Raw genomic sequence first — 19,530 nt, 5'->3', positions numbered from 1 at the left:
CCTACAGAGCTAGTTCCTAGAGATCCTAGGACAATGGTGCATAACATGCATCCCTCTGAGTTACAGAAGGTTAATGATGAATCGTTGCCGGGCCTGAAGTCATTCTCTAGGTCTGTCAGGTGCAAAGCCTCTGTGGTCCAGTTTGTCTCTGCATGATGCGTGCACCCCAGAACTCTAAAACTCTATTAAAAATTAATATGGTCTGGTGTTGCACAAATGAATCTTTCTGATATTTTGTTATTATTTTCAGACCTGCATCTTCGTGTGGAAGTTCCTTCCTTTCTGTGTTCTCAACGCCAGCAAACAGTACCACCATTGAGCAGCTGACATCCAGCCTTATCTGTGACCGCTGTGAGAGGTAAATGAACGTGAAGCAACATATTGAAAATGTACAGCATATGTTAATGATCTGATCTGTTATTCCATATCTATTTATGCATTGCAGCCTTGTCCTAGTTGTTTCAACACAAAAGATGGCTGTTTCTCTTCCATTTAATCAGAGAACAGCACACAATTAACTTCAAACTGTATGACACTGAACACATGCTTCACTTCAGTTTTTTGGGACCCACAGGTTTCCTTTTTTCTTAGAGGCAGAGTTTGAACAGGTTGCAACTGTTAATCTCTCAAATGTAAAGTATTACCCTGACAGATAGGACTGACCTAAAAGTAAGCTACGAAAATAAATGCTTGAAATCACTGCTTAGGTATGTACTCAGTGCTCCAGATAAGATTTTGAAGTGGGACTATTGTATTCCCTATTTCGTAAACTTGGAAGTAAAATGATTTTTAGGGAGTAAAAATGTAAATCTAGTTCCCCACGCCAGTATTTTGTAAGCAAGTAAAAATGCTTTAACTGAAAAACTGAAAGGTTTTTCTAATAATTATGTTGCACCTAGTTACTCATACACATTAAAAGATCATGTGCATGTCTACCGATCGAGCAGTAATAATAGTACTTTCTTCCTTTGGAACTACGTGCGCTACCTCTCCAAACATCCATGGAACTGTGTGCGTGAAAGAAGGGCTCGGGGTCCACAGTGTTTGTTTCCTATTTTTTGTTGGGAGTATTTGTAATCTGTTTTTCTTTTTGGGGAGTACTCGCTTATTTTCAGGGAGTACAGTGATAAACTTGTAAGCCAAAGCAATACATTTCAGATTTGTCTCCTCTTTGGTATTCAGCGGAAGTGGTCCACCAAAGAAGTGTGAAGCACAAAAGAAGTCGGGAGGACACTGAGGAATCCATCATTTGCTTGAACAATCGCTTCTGATTTAGCAGTACTAAAAGAACGAACATGTCTACACCTACAGGAAAACCCAAGGATCCAAAACAGAGGTCAATCGTTGATATGTTTTCTCCAAAAGCAAGAGGAGCTGACCCTTCTCCAGGCTCTGATTCAAGCAAGAGGTCTGATGATACCTCAAGTGGCAGTTCAGACACAGCTGCACAGGTTGTCCAACCATCGGCCAGCACATCAACTCTTGCTGGCAGCGAAGCTGCTTCTTCAGGTGCAGACAGTGCATCTACATGTGCTGACATTGGTTCACTATCTTCACATGCTGGCACTTTGTCTACAGCTCCACCTACCTTGGCTGACATAGCATCTCCTTCATTTGTAGTGGCCACTGAAGGCTCTTGTTCACATGCAGACATTGCTGTGATGGTTTCACGTGATGCTGATGACCCAAGCAACACTTCAACGTTCCTGGATAGCGCAGAGTGCTCTTTCAACCCTGATGTTGAGGATTGTTCTTCCCGTATTGGCATGTTTGATGATCCTCCCACTGGTGCTTGCTCTCCCGACATTTCACTCCTCGGGGAGAGCACAAGCAGCTCTTGGTTGCAGAGCGATAACAGTATGCAGATGTGTCTAGCTGAGCAGGGCATTCCAAGAAGATCTCCAGCTCCCAATTTAGATGACAGTGTGGTGACTGATCTGTCCCCAAATCCATGCAGTGACCCTGTACAGCCTAAACTTCCTACATACCCTGTAACTGGTTCCCGTAAGTTTAACGGAGACTACCAAACATATCCTTGGGTGGAGTATTCCGTTCTGAAAGATAAAGTATACTGCTTTGCATGCAGACATTTTGGTTCTAATTCTGGAGGAGGGGGGCGTGCACGTGGCAATGTTCCATTTGTTGATATTGGCTTCGCTAAATGGGAAAAGACACGTCGTTCTTTAAAGATGCACTCAGATTCTGATAAGCATAAGTCTTCGGTTGTAGCTTGGGCAGACTTTAAGCGTGTACAACAGACTACAGGCCCTCACCACTCAATTGTGTCAATGCTAGAAAAGGTTGGGGACCAAGAGATTGAAGAGAATCGTCAACATGTGCTGCAGTTACTAAAGGTTGTATGTGTTTTGGGTCGTCAAGGACTTGCTTTCCGAGCCACAGATGAATCGCAAGACTCCCACAATAAGGGAAACTTCATAGCAATATTGCGTTTGCTGTCTGATAATAATGAACTTCTTAAAGTAAAAATGGCTAGACGATATGGGCACTACACATCTCCAGAGTATCAAAATGACATGATCTCAGTTGTGGCAAATCTTATTCAGAATATCGTTAGGAAAGTGACAAAGCACTTTGCAGTGTTGGTTGATGAAACCAAAGACATTTCGCATAAAGAACAGATGAGCTTTGTGATCCGGTTTGTAGATCAAGATGGGAACATTCAGGAAAAAGCCATGGGATGTTACCACATGGAGAAGTTGGATGCCTCCAGTTTAGCTGCAGCCATTGACAAATCTGTACGCAATGCTGGCCTTGACTGGAAGAACTGTGTGGCACAATGCTATGATGGGGCATCAGTTATGAGTGGCTGTTTCAATGGAGTGCAAGCGAAAATAAAAGAAATTGCTCCACAGGCAGTTTACATTCACTGTCATGCACATCGTCTAAACCTTGCGTTAGTGCAAACTATCACTAACATACAAACAGTGAAGGATTTTTTCTCAACTTTGCAGGCTGTGTATGTGTTCCTTTCACAAAGTTCTCCTCGGCACGAACTCTTTGTAAAAGCTCAAACAGAAAGCGGTCTGGAAGTACAAGAATTAGAAAGACTTTGTGGCACTAGATGGTTTTATTGGTACGCCTGTGTTAAAAAAATACAGGCTCGATTTGAAACCATTATAGTTGTTCTCAGTGTAATAGAATCATCGCAACAACGTGACAAGCAGGCTTGTTCAGAAGCCAGAGGACTTCTCCGAAATATGCAGTGCTTTGAGTTTTTGCTAACTTTGTTAAGTATGGAAGCAATTCTGAAAAAGATTCGTGTGTTATCTGATGAACTTCAGAGAAAGCATCTTGATTTGCCAGATGCGAGTCACCTAATTCAAGTGACAAGAACTGCCCTCGTCAACCTTAGACAAGAATGCCATTGGGTGAAAATCGTCAATGATGCAACGGAATTGGCAGAAAAATGTGGTATTGAAACAGTTGAAGACCACGACCGCAGAGCTTTACCAGTAAGGCACCACCAACTGAGCAGCAAACTCAAAGAATACCTTGTTGGTACTACTGTAGGGAAGAGGCCTGGACATTATGAGCACTCTGAGGATTGAATGCCACAGACTGAACGGATAAAGCAAGAGGTGTTTTTCTGCACCTTGGATAGGTTTGTAAGAGAGTTGGATGCTCGTTTTATAGATAACATGGGGCTTATCAAGGCTGCCGGCATGTTCAATCCAAGGGCTAAAAATTTCTTGGAGGACTCATCTGCAGATCTTCTTGCTCGGCACTACCTAGGGCCCCAAGTAGATTATGCTGCATTGCATTCAGGACTTGACACTGCAAGGGGCTATTTATCTGGCAAGACTTTAGCAGGTATTCACTCTGTCAGGTACTATCTCAATGAATCTCCAAGAGGCTTTTCTGATGTCCTAAATCTGTTGGATCTGGTTCTTGCATTGCCAATTACAACTGCAACAAATGAGAGGTTCTTCTCCTGTTTGAAAAGAGTTAAAAACTATTTGCGAAATAGATGTGGAGACAACAGACTTAGTGATTTGTTGGTAATGGCATGTGAACCTATGGAGGTTGAAGAGGTAAATTTGAGTGATGCCATTGACCGAGTTGCTGACATGCGACACAGGAGGTATCCTCTGAAAAGATGAACCATTATATTCTTCGACACTGTTAGATTATAGCTCAATTTTCCAGTTAGGTCTTTCTTTTCAAGTCACGCAGACCTAATCAGCACCACATACAGTCTTCAAAACCATCTGCTACTCTCCTACACTACCAGCCTCTTCTCCTCATGAAGTCAGCCATGATACATCGCTCATGCACTACAACCAGTTTGTCTCATCTTCAAAACACTGCATGGTATGCTGTTGAGTTTAGTCAACATCCTATTTTTTACCAGTGAGCTAAGCAACAATGGACCATTACGTCAGAAACATCATGTGTGTCTTTAAAATGGCATCATCTGCCACACCGCCGGCATCCTACAGATTTTCAGTCTAAGCAACAGCAAGACATTCAATTAGCCTTTTCCTGTGAAGCCAGACAGGCACTACTAGTAGCACAGCCACAAGCATCTGTCAACCGCCAGTCTCTTAGAATCTGAGTAGCCTCCATCAGCATCTTCTTGACAGGTCAGCCAGAAGCTGCAGCACAGCTGGAGTCTTGTGTCATGAAAACATTTGCTATCCGATTCCCACCTGGCTCTTCTTCATTTCCAGTCAAGGAAGCAATGATGAGCCATCTAAGCAGCAACTTCCATTAAGCCAGTCACCAGCTACCCCACAGCTACAGTTCTGTCTTCACAATGCCAGCACCGTATCCTTGATTTGTAGTCAACCAAGCAATGATGAGACACACCCAGTCAGTGCCCTCTGTTAAAACCAGCCCGGCACCATCGGCATCACAGCCAGTATTCTGTGACCTCAAAATAGCACCTGCCATACTTGCAGCCTCTTCTCTGCCAAACACCTGCAGCTCGACTACCAGAGTTCTGTGACCTCAAAACAGCACCTGCCATACTTGCAGCCTCTTCCCTGCCAAACACCTGCAGCTCCACTACCAGAGTTCTGTGCCTTCTTGATCTGTTGCCATTGAACACTCACAGACCTCTCCTCTGGTTTCCAGTCACCTAAGCAACAACCTGCCTTCGAGTCAGAATCTTCACCTCACATGCCATTGAAACAGCAGCACCGGCACGTCTGTCAAGCCACTGTTCTGCTCAATCAGGTAAGAAACTACATTTTAAGTCTTATGATCAGAGTGAAGGAAGAGCAACTGTTGGGCATTATCCAAAAATCTATATAATAGTACTAATTGTTGGAATGTGTACCATTGTGGTGCGGGGTGTGGAGGACAATGAACATATAGGAACAGAAACCTAGGCATATAAAGAGTGTTGGTGTGGGAGTAATGCAAAATGCAGCCAGGATTTTTTCCCCCATAAAATCTGGGCACTGGACTGATGAGGCTTTTGGTACTGAAGTTTGTATCACTCAGTAATGCACTGTATGCCTGGCTTGAACACATTTTGAACTAATCTTTTGGCAGCCAAAATAACACAAGCAGAAGAGTCATTAAAAACTGAGGATGCCATACATGTTTTCTGGTGAAATATTCTCCAATCTCCCCTTTTATCCTGGCTTTCCCCTATCCCCGTGCCCGCCTATCCGTCCCTGTCCCCCCAGAATGTGATTTCGCTCTGTAGTCCTGTTGAAATAACAGGGCAGATCCACATAAAGAGGGGATTGGGGTTCATACACTTCACGTGGCAACATGGACCTTGACACTGATACATATGATGATCCATTCTTGTATGAAATGTTACAATACACTGATATTGTAACCATTTTTTTCTTAATGCACTGAGCGATAATGCTTTATTAGGCCACTTCCTGTGATGTCATGGTGGGGGCGTGGTCAAATGACATCACTTCCTGTGGGGTGTGGTCAAATGACATCACTTCCTGTGGGGGTGTGGTCAAATGACATCACTTCCTGTGATGTCACTCTTGGGGGTGTGGCACTGTGATGTCACTTCCGCTACCCCTGGCATTTTGGTGAAATGACGTCCCTGAAGTGTGGCTTATTAAGCCCACTGCCTGGCAGTCAGGCCGCAAATATCTTATCTGAACCAAGGGAGGCTCTCTTATGGTCCGGTTTCGGACTAGCAGCTGGCTCTCCACTGTCAAACAGGGACCATGTGTCAGAGGTCTTTGCTCTAAGCACTCGTAGGAGACAGAGTGTGCAAGGGGGTAATTTTATAACGGCGATGGAGCCCAAGGAACAAAACTACATCTGTAAAAATGCTAAGAGGGATTTGGGCTGTATGTAACCAACCTCAAACATCATAGTACCTGCCACCGCAGAATACTCTTTGGGAAGGGATATCTCTGACCCTGTTTTGTCAGTTTTCTCACCAGCACTGGCCTCCCTAATAGGAGGGATAAAGAAATATGCCAAAAGGGACATTGACAACACGTTATCTATCTCCTGAGACTTTAGCAAAGGGCACTAAGCTTCTAGCTACCCAAATCGATGATACTACTCTTTCCCAATTACTGCTTCTTAAAGCGAGCATCTTGGATGAGCTACACCAGTGTCAAAGCCTACAGGATCTTCGGTCATTAATGGACACTTTGAATGACTTTGTTTCAGCCACAGGCCCTCATAGTGAAAGCACAGTAACGCAGACTCTTGCTCATCCCGAAACAGTTGTGTTGAATCTGCCGGGAAAAAAAACGGACAGTGGCTGTCAAGCCAACCTTTTAGTGGAGAGTTTGGATCAAGCCTCCCAAACCAACCTTATTATAGGTACCCCTCCGGTCTTTACCTGCATTTAATGGTCAGGCCAATCTTACCAGCATTGACCCCAAGGGTCAACTCATGGAAACATCATCTGGAAACCCGGTACCAGACTATAATCATCACAGAAATCCTAAGGTACGCGCTACAGAGGCAAATGTTGCGCTTAAGCAGGCACCCATGCAGGTTGTGCGACAAAAAAAAAAAATCCCAAATGCCAAGTATCAAGGATATTAACATCCATGCCTTTATTATGGACAAACAAAACTTTGTTATTGTTATCTCTAACATTGGAAAAGCAGCTGGAACAGAGACTAGACAAGCCTTGCGCAATAAAGTTTTAGCCTGGTTGCGCCTACGTACAGGACCTATTGTTGTTAGACTGTTGGACCTGAAGGTCATATGTCGAATTAACCTGAGCGTGTGGTGTACCTCTCCTAACAGTGACTGTGTTATAGTGGGTTGCGGGTCTAGTACGCTTCCACATTTTCTCAGCATTTGCAACTATTTCCCGGGAGGGGGTACTAATATCTTACAAATCATATCTTAGGTTCATTTTTAGTATCTTCACAATATTTGTGCTCACCTTGGTTGTTAAGTCGTTCTATTACTTTGTTTCATGTTTTATGTATTATATTGTATTTTCTTTTTTCCTATTGTTTGTCTGTTACGCGCCATCCAGCCTATGGGTCCATTGTGCGCTAGATAAATAAATGTAAATGTGTTGACAGTTTCTTCTCAAATTATTTTTCCTGAAATGTTTTCTTTTTTGTTAGTTGTTTCTTTCCTTTCCTCCTTGTTAGTTATTTTGCTGTTGGTGTAATACGACAGGGAGGTGTGGGGTAGCGAGGTGTAGCGTACTGGTCTGCTGTGAGTGAACGTGAGGATCTGAGAACATGTGCGCCTCTGTGAGTGGATGGGTGAGAATATTAGTTACATTTGAGAGTGACAATGAACCGTGGTCTGCCACGATTCACACTCTCGTGTCGCCTCTCATTTCCCTCCAGGGGGCTACCAGAGTTTCCCAGCTCATACTCACAGATACAATAATTACTTCTCACACGTGTCCTGTTGAGGTTTAAACAAGCCCAATTTCCAAACAATGTAAGGCTCCAATCCCCTTGCAATTAATCCTATAAAGTGTATTCTGCATAAAAAGCACTTGTAAGGGCACTAACCCGTAGCACCCCCTCCCTCTGGCCCATGTTCACCTTTTGTTGTCTGAATAGTCTCAGGAGAAGAAAAGAAAATCCCATTTACTGCCATTTGTATGCAATTATCAGGCTGCATGTGCACACAGTGGGAGGGTGCTTAAAAAACACAGCATTTTGCAACATTAAGTACAACACATTTTTTAAGGTTTTAGCTCAAACATGTTGCATCATCAACTCGTAATGTAGCGTGTGAATATGGGAGGATTGCAATCAGTATAGATAAATATGCGCCATTACTTTCACCATATCCCAGCTCTCTCCAGACTCTTGTCGTGCAGGCTTTGATGGCCCATCAGAACAGGAAACGCATAGCATCCGCCATTGGACCCGCCCTTCAGATTTTTCAAGTGCAAGTTATTGGAGTAGGCCGTGTGGCTGTGAGTCACCTTCTCTAAAGGTCTCACTAAAACGAATTTATGTCAAGCTAATGAGCTGCAGAAGTGAACGAACAGCTTGAAGAAGTAAATTTACTTTAACCTGTTCTGTTTATACTGTATTATTTTATGAAGCCAGCTTACGTGGAATAAAAAGTGGCCTCAAAGGCTTTGTTTTCAAAATAGCATATAATTAGATGACCATTTACCTTAATATTTGTTTGCCCAGGTTTAATAAAAAGCAAGTACATGTAGGTATGTTAAGCCTTTCATAAAATGCATTTTGAAGGTGGTGTCTGGAAAGAGTCATAAATCATATGATGTAGAGGACAGCAAAACCTTTTGAGTTGAAGTGCGCTTAAAGGACATGACAATGTGTGTACTCAGTGTTTAATGAAAAAAACACGAATGGTGCTAACTGCACAAAATTCACTTGTGATGATGCATAAAAAGCTGTCGAGATATATATTACAAGTCCTGCGGTAGCAGCCATGTAGTTATGGTTAAGTTGCTCAATCCATAGGAAGGGCACTTTTTGGGCAGCTTATAACTCCCTCCTGCCGCTGGACGAATCCTCACAAAACTTTGCAAAAAGGTATATGGCTCCATCAGCTTGATCATGCGAAGTTTGGTGAGGTTTTGTTACGGGGAGCAAAGTTATAGGGGGGGTCCCACAATGTGTTTTTTTTCCATAGACGCAATGGAAAAAAACATTGAAGTCTACAGCCGAAACCGCTGGACGGATTTTCACCAAATTTGCAGCGGGAGCGGCAGCTTGGTCCAGAACGTGTGTTTTTGTAAATGTTGTGTAAATCCATCCATTAGTTCTTTTTAAAATGACCAAAAAGTAGGCAAACAAAATGTGTGATATCTGGGTGCGGCCAGCGAACGGACTTCCCTCTTCAGTTCACAGACGGGTGCCCAATTGGCCGAGGGGTGGGCATGATGTCCGCGGACATTGGGCGCAGCCGCTCGTTGGATGGTGAAGAGCATGAGGCCTGTCAGATTTCTGGAGACGCCAACCATGTTGGATTTGCAGACATTCGCTGGTGTCCGCAGACATTGCGGTACAAACATATTGAGAAACACAACATTGCACTTGTCAAACTAACGAAACAATATCTGGGGAGGTGAGGGGTGATGAGGATGGAATGGGATATAGCCTTAAAAAGTAAAAAAAAGGGTGTGTTTTTTTTTGTCAGATGTCCGCAAACATCTTAAGGATATCATTTCGATTGCGGGGGTTTAGGGTGAGTTTCATTAGTTCGCCGTGTACGATACGTGCTTGGTATGCAGTTACTTGTGTTGTGGTGAGTGACTAGATTCTGGGGGGCATAGCCACCTAGAATATGTGCACAATGTGTACAATAGTAGTATGTGTATTGTAATTATAGGTAATGTATTAGGGGTAAAGCCAGAATGATCAAAGTAGCAATATGTGTCAAGTAATTGTCCGTAATGTAGTGGGAATATAAAGTGTTTGTAATATGAGGCATTATGATATTGGGTCATTGGGAGAAAAATAAACATACTGGATAAAAATTTAAAAAATACAAATATTACAAATAGTTGCAGGTAACCAGTTGTGAGATACTTCTGTAAGTGCACTACACGTTCAAACATATAAGCGTATTGTTACACAGTGGTGTGCAATTACACATTATTGGCCTATGGCACTCGCCTTACCCCCCCAACTAATGTCAATGGCAGTTGGAAGTTGTGATTTTGTGCTCCAAAAGGGGCAGGGTGGATGGAGACGCTGAAGGTGTGGTACACCAACTGCACCAGAAACATATCTTATGCACTGAGACTATTGTGGAAATGGACACCACAGTGCTGGTGTGTGTATACTCTTCTTTCAAGACCTCATACTTGCAATGAACATATGTATGAGTCCAGCGAATGTTGTCCCAGACCTATTGCACTTACTCTATAAGCTGAGGAGCAGCGATGGCCCTGTGGGCCTCTTGTGTTATTACCCCCTACTCCCAACCTTGTTGGGTTATTTGTTCAACGACTAGTGACACATTGTAGGTAGTGTTGGCAATAAAAGACTGTTGAGTTCACTGCACGATTACATATGTCATAATAAAAATTAATTGATTGCATTTTGCATTCAAAAACTGAAAAGGGACTTTTGGGCATGAGGGCAGTGGGTGTACCTCTGGCCCGTGCCACTTTCTTTTCCCACTACTGTGTGACAACGTTCATTGTACTGTCATTCTTTTTTGTGTTTGTGTTTGATTTTTAAAATTATTTTACTGGGTGGGCGGGTTGGGTGGAAAAGTAGAAGTGTTCTGCGGTCGCAGAACGGCTCCTTTGCACTCTGTTCAGAGTGATGTGCAAATTGGAGACCATTGCTGGCAGGGCTTCTTTTATTTGCTTTTTGTAGCCTTAGGCCATTCGTTTGGTCATGGCCTTCCCGCCCTTGTCGACTGGCTGGCGTCGCAAATTTGTTGCATATGCCCGTTACCCCCGTCCTCCTATGCCGCACTTGCTTCCCTTCCTTTCATGTTCTACAGAGTGACAGCTGGGCCCCTTTGGAACCATGGTGTGAGATCCTAACTTGCCTTTTGGTTCCCCCGGTGGTCGCCTTTTTGTATTGTGGCTATAGGAAAGGGGAGGGGAAGGGAAGACAAGAAAACAGGAACTTATAACAACCACTGTCGTGTTATGTACTTATTTTGCTGTATTAATATTGTACAGCTTCAGCGCAGCTGTAGCCCCCACTTATGTTCCTGAGTCTTCTAGCAACATATGGTCCCCTTATTTAGCGGCGCTGGTCCTTGTTATAGTCCACCTCTCACTTTTATCTAGAAGCTGAACGTGTGCAGAGCAAGGTTACTGTACAGGCGGCCTTGGTGGGTGGTTTAAAGATGAAAGTGAAGATCATTCTATTATTGACAAGGCTATGTGGCATGTGTTTCCAAAAACGAAAGTGACGCTGTGAACGGTACGTAAAGGGTGCCATTGTTATGTGGCCTTCAAAACAGTGGACTAAGAATTTGTGGGCGTAAATGTGTAGACAATTCGCAAAGAAATTATAAGATTCATGGTTTTAAAAGCAGACATTGGAAAGTAAACTGTGCTGTGAAGCGGGTCGTTGTGTAAAACATTGGAAAATGGATTCGCAAAACGCAATGTAAGCAACATTTTACGTGAAAGCTATTGAAGTGTGGAAAGTGAACTGTCTGCCATATGATGAACGCTGTGATGCACGAATGTTGAATTTGCCGCAAAGAGTACATGTAGTAAATGTGAAGAGAAGCTTTAATTTATAGCCAAAATATGAATGTATTTGTATATTGCATTGAAAGTGGTTACTGAAATATGTTTTTTGTCTTCTATTTTTCATAGTTATATACTCCCCCTGTGTGCGCGTCATAGGTTCAGTCCAACAGTGGTTGTACAATAATTATCAACAACAGATGTCTGATAAATATTGTGTGGGATGATCGCCAGACAACAATTTGTCCTTTTGCGGTTGCATTAACAAGAAGCAACATGGTCGCATGTAGGTTCTAGAAAAGTGTGGATGTGAAAGTACTGCATTTATTTCCATTTAAAAGCAGTAATTTTTCCTGTGTAATGGAGCGGCATGTGCACAGATTATTTGTTGCTTATAGAGAAAAAAAAATTTGGTGGAGAACGCAAAGACTTGCATTGATGGATTGATGATTGGATTTGGCAATAGAAGATTACAGCTGTTAGTTTCAGTGAAAATGTAAACGCAGCGATGATCAGTAACTATGAACTGGGTTCGAAAAAAAGTTGACAAACTTTTCGTGGACTCGGTGCATATTTTCATATTTTCATGTTGTGTCACAATGAAAAATCTTTTTTACGGTCCCCACTACTGCTGTTTTCTTCTAAATCTTTCTATAATTTCTGTAAAAAAGAACCACGTTTTTGCATTTGTTGTGGATGTTTGTGTTTAATTTCCTTGTTCTGTGTAACATAACTTTATGACGTTGGTGATGAACCTGTACGTTTGGCTACGCTGCCCACTAAAGTCACTGAAATAGATGGAGCTCATTTTGAGCGTATGGTGACGTTAGCGTTAGGGACGGGCAAATGTAATCAGTGCTGTGCGGCTCTATGAAGTTCGGCCAATAGAATCTTATTGAAATGATATACTTTAATAAGCATGCAAAGTAGATAAAACAAAACAAGTAATCTTATTGAATTTATTTTATAACTGTGAGAGGTGGTTCCTACCGGAACGTTTTTTTTTCTGTTTTATTTTTTCACAAAAGATCACAATATAAGATGGGGCAGTCAATGAGGGAATAGGCACCAAGCTGTAATATGAAGGGGCAAGTGGACAGCAGAAGATGTTGCACGAGTGATACATCTAAGGTAGTGCGCAAGCGCCTGGTCACGTGACACTGTCTGGAAGGTCCGTGATGATGTTAGACGTTTGCGAATGTTAACGGATGCAAAAACAGTGGAAAAAGTTGGAAAGAGTGTATATAAGTGTTAAAAATGATGCTAGAAGTTGGCAAATGGCAGTATTTTAAGGTGAAACTTTGTAAATTGGGCAAAAATGTTGCTATATTGGGGCAAGTAGGATATTAGTAATTTGTAGGAAATTAGCATACACTGGTAAAAACCCACGAAATTCACTGAAAAACAGGAACGTGATGGTTACAAGTAAAACCAAAAAACCTCAGAGATTCGCCAGTTATGGTAAGCTAAGCAGCCATAACTCGCACCACCACCATGCACTGCTAAGACTAACACCCAGGACATCAAAGATGACATCACAAATGTCATTGATGAAATCACTGATGACATTACACATCTGGGCCACTTATTTTTGGTAACTGACATGAGTAGGCTAGCTTTTTGTTTTTACTGACATTGGGCCTCATTACAAGTGTGCCAATCCGGTAACAACAGTGCCGGTAGCCTACCAGCACTGTTGTTAGCAGACCGGCACATTATGAATCTGCGGGTGGGTGCTGTCCCGCCCGCCAGGGTCAGACCTGGCGGGGGAACGGCACCCACCAGCAGACTTTCACGGAAGCACCGGCACCATTTTTAACAGTGCCAGTGCTTCCGTGGTCCCCATTCCCATGAAGTCCTAAGGGACTCCACGGGAATGGCGATCATCATTTTACCAGCGCCTGAGTTACCGGACCGCTATGGCTGTAATGCCCCGGTTATTCCGGCAAGTCAGGTGCCGGTAAATAACTACGGGTCCGGCGGCAGCCTGCTGGTTTTACCGGCACGGCTACCGCCGGACTCGTAATGAGGCCCAACGAGAAGTTTAAAAGGTGCTATATATCTACACATTAACCTTTTCATATGTTCTTAAAGTACTTTCCTTATGGTTTGGTCTCAGCTCATGGTACACATACATGGGGCAATAAGCAGGCCTCCAACACACAATTTATTTGTATACGTGAAGGTACACTTTAATGTTACTAACATTTTCTGGTGATGCGGTTTCTTTCTTCCTTACTTTAGTTTCCCTGTATGTGCCTCTCATTTGTATGCATTGTGGGTCTTCATATGTATTGGTTGTACTAGCACACGTGTGTAGTAACTCTTGAATTGTTAGCTAGTTATTACATGTTTAACATTACTGCAAACTCTGATAAGTTAGCATTCATTATTGTACTATGCAAAATTACAAGATTATAAATAATGTACTTCTTTGGTGCATGCTGCACCCATTGCCTATGTTTATGTCCGAATAGGTTCCAGTATTAACAACAACACTCCATTATAATGTTTTTATTTTTTGGTAATTTGTTAGATAAGTTCATTCTTTAATAGATTAAGTAGTTCATGATAGGTCTCCCGATCACCCATGAGATCATGTTACCAACATTATAAACACAACCCCTTGTAGGAACTTTTCATCAAAATGAATTTCATATCAGATGTCATCAGTGATGTCATCAATGACATTTGTGATGTCATCTTTGATGTCCTGGGTGTTAGTCTTAGCAGTGCACTGTGGTGGCGCGGGTTTTGGTTGCTTAGCTTACCATAACTGGTGATTTTCTGAGGTTTTTCGGCTTTACTTGTAACCATAACGCCCCTTTAACGAAGTGTTTTCAGTGTATATATATATATATATATATATATATATATATATATATATATATATATATATATATATATATATGTTACATTATTGCTTGATACAAACCTATATGTACGCAACTGGATTCAGCAAACACCAATTCAAAATGGTTTCTACCAGATACAGATGTTGATGTATTGGGTTTTGAATAACTCCTGACATTTATGAAGTTCCAGTGGTACATTTAATTAATCAATTGAACTGCCATTGTGTATAGTCTACTGTGGGGCATGCCTGCAGGGGTGGGGGGGTGGCGACCGCATTCCAGGGGGGCGCAAGACCTGAGGCTGAAATGTGTAAATGTGCAGAGGCAGTGCTCCTGGGCTGGCTGAACTGTCAAAGGGAAACAATGTTTCCCTTTGACAGTTCAGTTCGCCAGCAGCACATACTCAATGAGCCATGCAAGGCTGGGGACGCTTTACTTCACCATCCTTGCATAGCTCATTGAAAATGCTGGCTGGGGAAATGCAGGTCTGTATGTGCAAAGGGGAGCTCTTGTGCCTCCTCGCATATACAGACAGAGCAGGCTGGAGCAGGCTGTTTCAGCACGAATGTGCAGGAACCAGGAAGCCCTTGCTTCCAGATTCCTGTTCATGATGCAGAAGCTGGAGGGCTGGGGAGGAAACTTCAGGACCGGGGCAGAAGGTATGTTTATGTTCCTCTATTTATTTTTGATTTATTTATGTGTATGGATGCGTGTATGTATGTTTTATGAGTGAGTGTTTGATGACGGGCGCTCCTGTGAATGATAGAGTGCTTGCTGTGTGAATGATGTGGGAATGTGTTTGAATGATGTGGGAGTGTGTGTGTGTGTTGGTCCGTGGAGCTGATTTTGGCGAATGGGGGAGCGGGGATGAGGATTGTACAAAAAAGGCATTTTAAAAATGCCTTTGTTGCACAATCCCCCTACCCACCTGCCAAAATAATCTCTCCTTCTGAGGCGTTGTGGAGCCAGGGGACAGGGATGGTATTTTTTTTACTGGACATCTATCATAGATGGGCAGTAAAAAAAAATACCATGCTTTCCCCCTGCGCCGTCCAGCACATGCATACACACATAATCACTTTGTGTGCATGAGTTAAGTCAGGGACAGGGATATCTTATTACTGGACATCTATTATAGGTTTTTTAAGAAGAGGGAGGATTTGTCTGGTCTTGAGTATCAAGGGGAAGGTGCCTTAAGTTAGGGAGCAGTTGATGATTGTCACATATGGCATGAGTGCTGCAAAGGGTCTGCAGTATGGAGGTAGGCAGGATGTCCTTGAGGGATGCTAAGGTGTCAGTGAGGTCTTGCATAGTGTCTGGAAAGTTGTTATGGCAGGTATGGTTTTGCGAGATGAGATGTGTAGAGTGCTGTCAGTTGTGGTGTTGGTGTCTACCTGTTGGTGGATCATGATCTTGTTGACGAAGAAAGAGTTGATGGCAGTGGATTTTTCGATGGAGTGCGCTACTGGTGGGTCGGGTAGAGGGTTAATGCAATGATTGTTGGCTTTGAGGAGAGCTCTTGATTTCATTGATCGCCTCCGCTATGGGGTTTCGGTAGTAGTTGGCTATGGCAATATTGATCAATCGTCTGCGTGTAGCACAGAGTTTCTTGAGCAGGGCGAGGTTGGATGCGCTGCAGGATTTTTCCCAGTTCTTGAACAGCTATGACGAAAGCTTCAGTGGTGATTCTTGCCCATCTCTGTGCACAGCACCAGCCTCCCCGGCCACCCATTTGCAGACAGCGTCCTGCAAGCTCTGCTCATTCCCTCCCTCCTAAACCCTTTTCCTTTCTATTTAAACCCTCTTCCACTTGCCTCGTCTTGTATAGCTGAAACCTATGTCTGCCTTGAGGCTAAAAAACGATCTTTGGCATTGTAAACATGCAGAAATTTAGAAGGTTAAGTGTTTGATAGTGAAACACACACAGGACACTCGGAGCAAAATGATGAGCTATAAGATATATTTGTTCCTCTGGCTTAATTCAGTAAAATGTATTGATTTAGTGAAAGAAAGGTTTAACAGCAAATTTTAAAGGTGAGTTTCATCAGTTAAGATATGTTGAGTTTACTGTGGAATTTTCACCTGAACGAGTAGGGTGCACTCGCACGACTCGCGGCTTTCTCATGAATTCGCTGGGTGTTCATTATATTCTTTACAAAATACAAAAGCAGTGAACGAAATTGTACTTTACGTTAAAAAGGAAGCGGTTTCTGTCGAGAAAATGCGTGCGAACCCTGCGCCATAGAAAGAAACGGCGGAAGTGAGGCAATAAGGCGGGCACTTTGGTTTCCTATTTTTAGACCCCACGCAAACTTCTTCGAGCGTAGACAGTGTGACGGTCCGGTTTATTGAACCGTTTCCATGGGAAGTTTCAGAATAGCCAATTTAATTGGCTAAAGTTACATGCGCATTTCTACAGACCTTAATGAAAACTTACCGTGCACGCGTCCAGAACCGCCCGGGACTGGTCCTGACTCCCCACACCCCAGCCCGCTGTAAAAATACTGCCGGTCAATGGGGGGGCAACGCGGCTCTTGGCGGGCATAGGTGGGCTGAAGGAGTCAGCCAATCAGAGGCAGCCTGGCTGCTGAGCGCATGTTTTCTAGGAAACGAGCCGGTGTTGTTTGATGCGCTGCATCCCCATGGCAGAATGATGATGGTGGTGTTCGGGAATCTTCGGGACCACGCCCACCGATGTCTATAGCCACACAGACAGAGTGAAAATGAAAATACTGCGTGGCCACGCTGCTAGCAGACCCTCCAACAGCTTTGTTCTTGGGATGGGCCAGTGATCTTTGCAGCGCCCCCTGCTGCCCATCCCTATCATTAGGCGGCCTGCCATGCCCATAATTTACGCAGTTGTCACCCAGCCACCACCATGTTTTGTTCTTTGCTGTTCTATCCTACGGCCCCTGTGCCCACGGTTGTCCTGTTGTGAAGCTACTACCTATACAGCCACGAAGCTGTGTGATCTTCAATGTGGGTATGGCTTCGAACAGGAGGTGAGGCTATACTGGGAGCATGGCTCAGCGGCAATGTGCTCGCCTTGGAAACAAGATTCAATCCTCGGGTCCTTGCTTGGAAACCTCCGGGTATTAAGTGCATTATAAATACACAACTAAGAAATATTCATTCCTGTAACAGCGCCTCGATACCCCCGTGTGAGCGCTTTAAAAATACAAATAAATAAATAAATAAACACTCCCTTTATCTTTCTGTCAATGGGATGCAGAATATCATATAACACCTGTTGTACGACTAGCAGGCAGTGTTTATTAGTTGTGTTGGTTCTGCGACTGCATCATGGCCCGGTGTTCAATTCTCCTACCCAAGTGGCCGATGCCTTTCTTTGCAGGACTCACTTGTGCTAAACACTCTGTTTTGCCCTTCTCCGCAAGGAAAAGCAGGCCTTTGCCAGACCCTCCAGCAGCAGCACCCGCCGAATATAGGGCCTGTCTGTGCTTTAGCTGGCAGGGGTGCATTCCTGGGGGGATTTGACCACTGAACCGCTCAGTGCAAGTCTCGAAGAGTTCCCCTTGCCTATTCTTTTCACCATATTTTACCGGGTGCCTTTCTGTTGCCATGTCTTGGAGCGCAAACACAATCAGTGTTATCGTGCGCTTAACTACCCTCTAGAAACATGTATGCTTGTTGAATTGCGGCTCCGAATTTGATTTTCATCGGTTTTGTTGTTTCCAGGTTTATGGATGTTTGTGTTCTGGTTAGAATGTGCCTACCCTCATAAGAATCATCCTCTCTTTATGAAGTCTGTGTTTTTCTTTTAATTTGCTTAATGACAATAAACTTTTGTGTTTGATTTTACACGCATTTTCTCTTTCTCATTGGTGCTATATTGATGTGCAGACTGACCTCATTTGTTTACACTGGCAGCTAAACCGAACTTGTTTTGGTAGGAGAGCTCGGGGGCAACGTGCTCACCATGGAAGCAAGACGACGCGGAGCAACACAGGTTCAATCCTCGGGTCTGCGCTTAGAAACCTCTGGGTATTAAGCGTGTTATAAATAATGTGGTACCGTACACCAACACCCGGACCAGCAGATAAGTTTACTGTAGGTTTATTGCTATCATAGTTGCCAGGAAAGGCACTGGCACGTCCCTCAGCGCCAGTTTACACTCTTCAACTGTCACTCCTAGAACCTAGTTCAGGTCACAACACTCAAGAACTCTACACTGACATCACAGCATTCCAGGATAGTGATGTCACCAGCAAGACATACATTACAAAAAATAACCTACCATATATCATGAACCATTTCGGAACAGTCACTGGGAAATCTCGATCAGTTAAGGCGCTTGCTGCCACAATCAGTGCAACACACAAGTCGCTCTTTCGGCATCACTGGACGCAGGTCATCCTTCCGAGGTAGATTAATGGAGTGCCATCGAGTTGGTGAGCCGCAGTACCAGTTGTTTACAAAGCATAGTTTAGTTTAGTTTGTTTATTTATAAAGCGCATCCGAGCCCTCAGGTAACTGGGCGCATAATCATGTGTACAGCAGGGTTACATATCGTTGCACACACATCATAGTACAACAGACAGAGCGTACATTGGTCCAAGCTCTGAATATTTACATATAAGAGTAAAATATACTGAGAACATTATGTACAGAGAATATGCAAAGAGAAAAAACAAGTTACAGTGGCTAATGCGTACCGGGAAACAGGTTGGTCCTGACTATGCTGTAGGTAGAGTGAACATTACTACAGGTGGAGAGCGGCGGCTAGCAGGTCATGACGGTGAGAGTCTGGATGTTTAGGCTGCTAGAAGCCATGATTTTACCATGGCTCTGAATGGCCAGAATGCGGCTTCCGATCTAATTGTAGTGGGGAGGGTGTTCCAACGTTGTGCTGCGAGCACTGGAAAACTGGAGCCCCCTGCTGTTTTTAGGTTATAATTAGGGATCTTTAGTTGGTGTAGGTAAGGTGTTCTGGTGGGTCTAATGGGGCAGTGTCTAGAGAATTTGTCAGAAAGGTACCGTGGGGCAGTGTGTGATAGGCACTTGTGGGTGATGACCATAGCTCTACAAAGATGTGCCGTCAAACTCTACATGCGAACACGTTGT

At 43.5% G+C, this 19,530-nt stretch overlaps 1 protein-coding gene across 2 annotated transcripts in view; it reads right to left on the bottom strand.

The window, feature by feature from the left end:
* The window catches only part of LOC138521813 (butyrophilin subfamily 1 member A1-like), a 299,199-nt gene extending 282,079 nt beyond the window's left edge, over nt 1-17,120 (bottom strand). Inside the window, exon 1 of one of the 2 annotated variants that reach the window (XM_069634930.1) lies at nt 16,883-17,120. The gene's annotated coding sequence lies outside the window, so the exon portion shown is untranslated. The remainder of the gene's footprint in view (nt 1-16,882) is intronic. The other variant, XM_069634929.1, reaches the window with a different exon arrangement.
* Nucleotides 17,121-19,530: the final 2,410 nt, after the last annotated feature.

The sequence above is a fragment of the Ambystoma mexicanum genome, chromosome 13 (assembly GCF_040938575.1).
Source record: "Ambystoma mexicanum isolate Mex_15411 chromosome 13, UKY_AmexF1_1, whole genome shotgun sequence".
Taxonomy (NCBI): domain Eukaryota; kingdom Metazoa; phylum Chordata; class Amphibia; order Caudata; family Ambystomatidae; genus Ambystoma; species Ambystoma mexicanum.
This window is presented reverse-complemented; position numbering and strand designations above follow the sequence as displayed.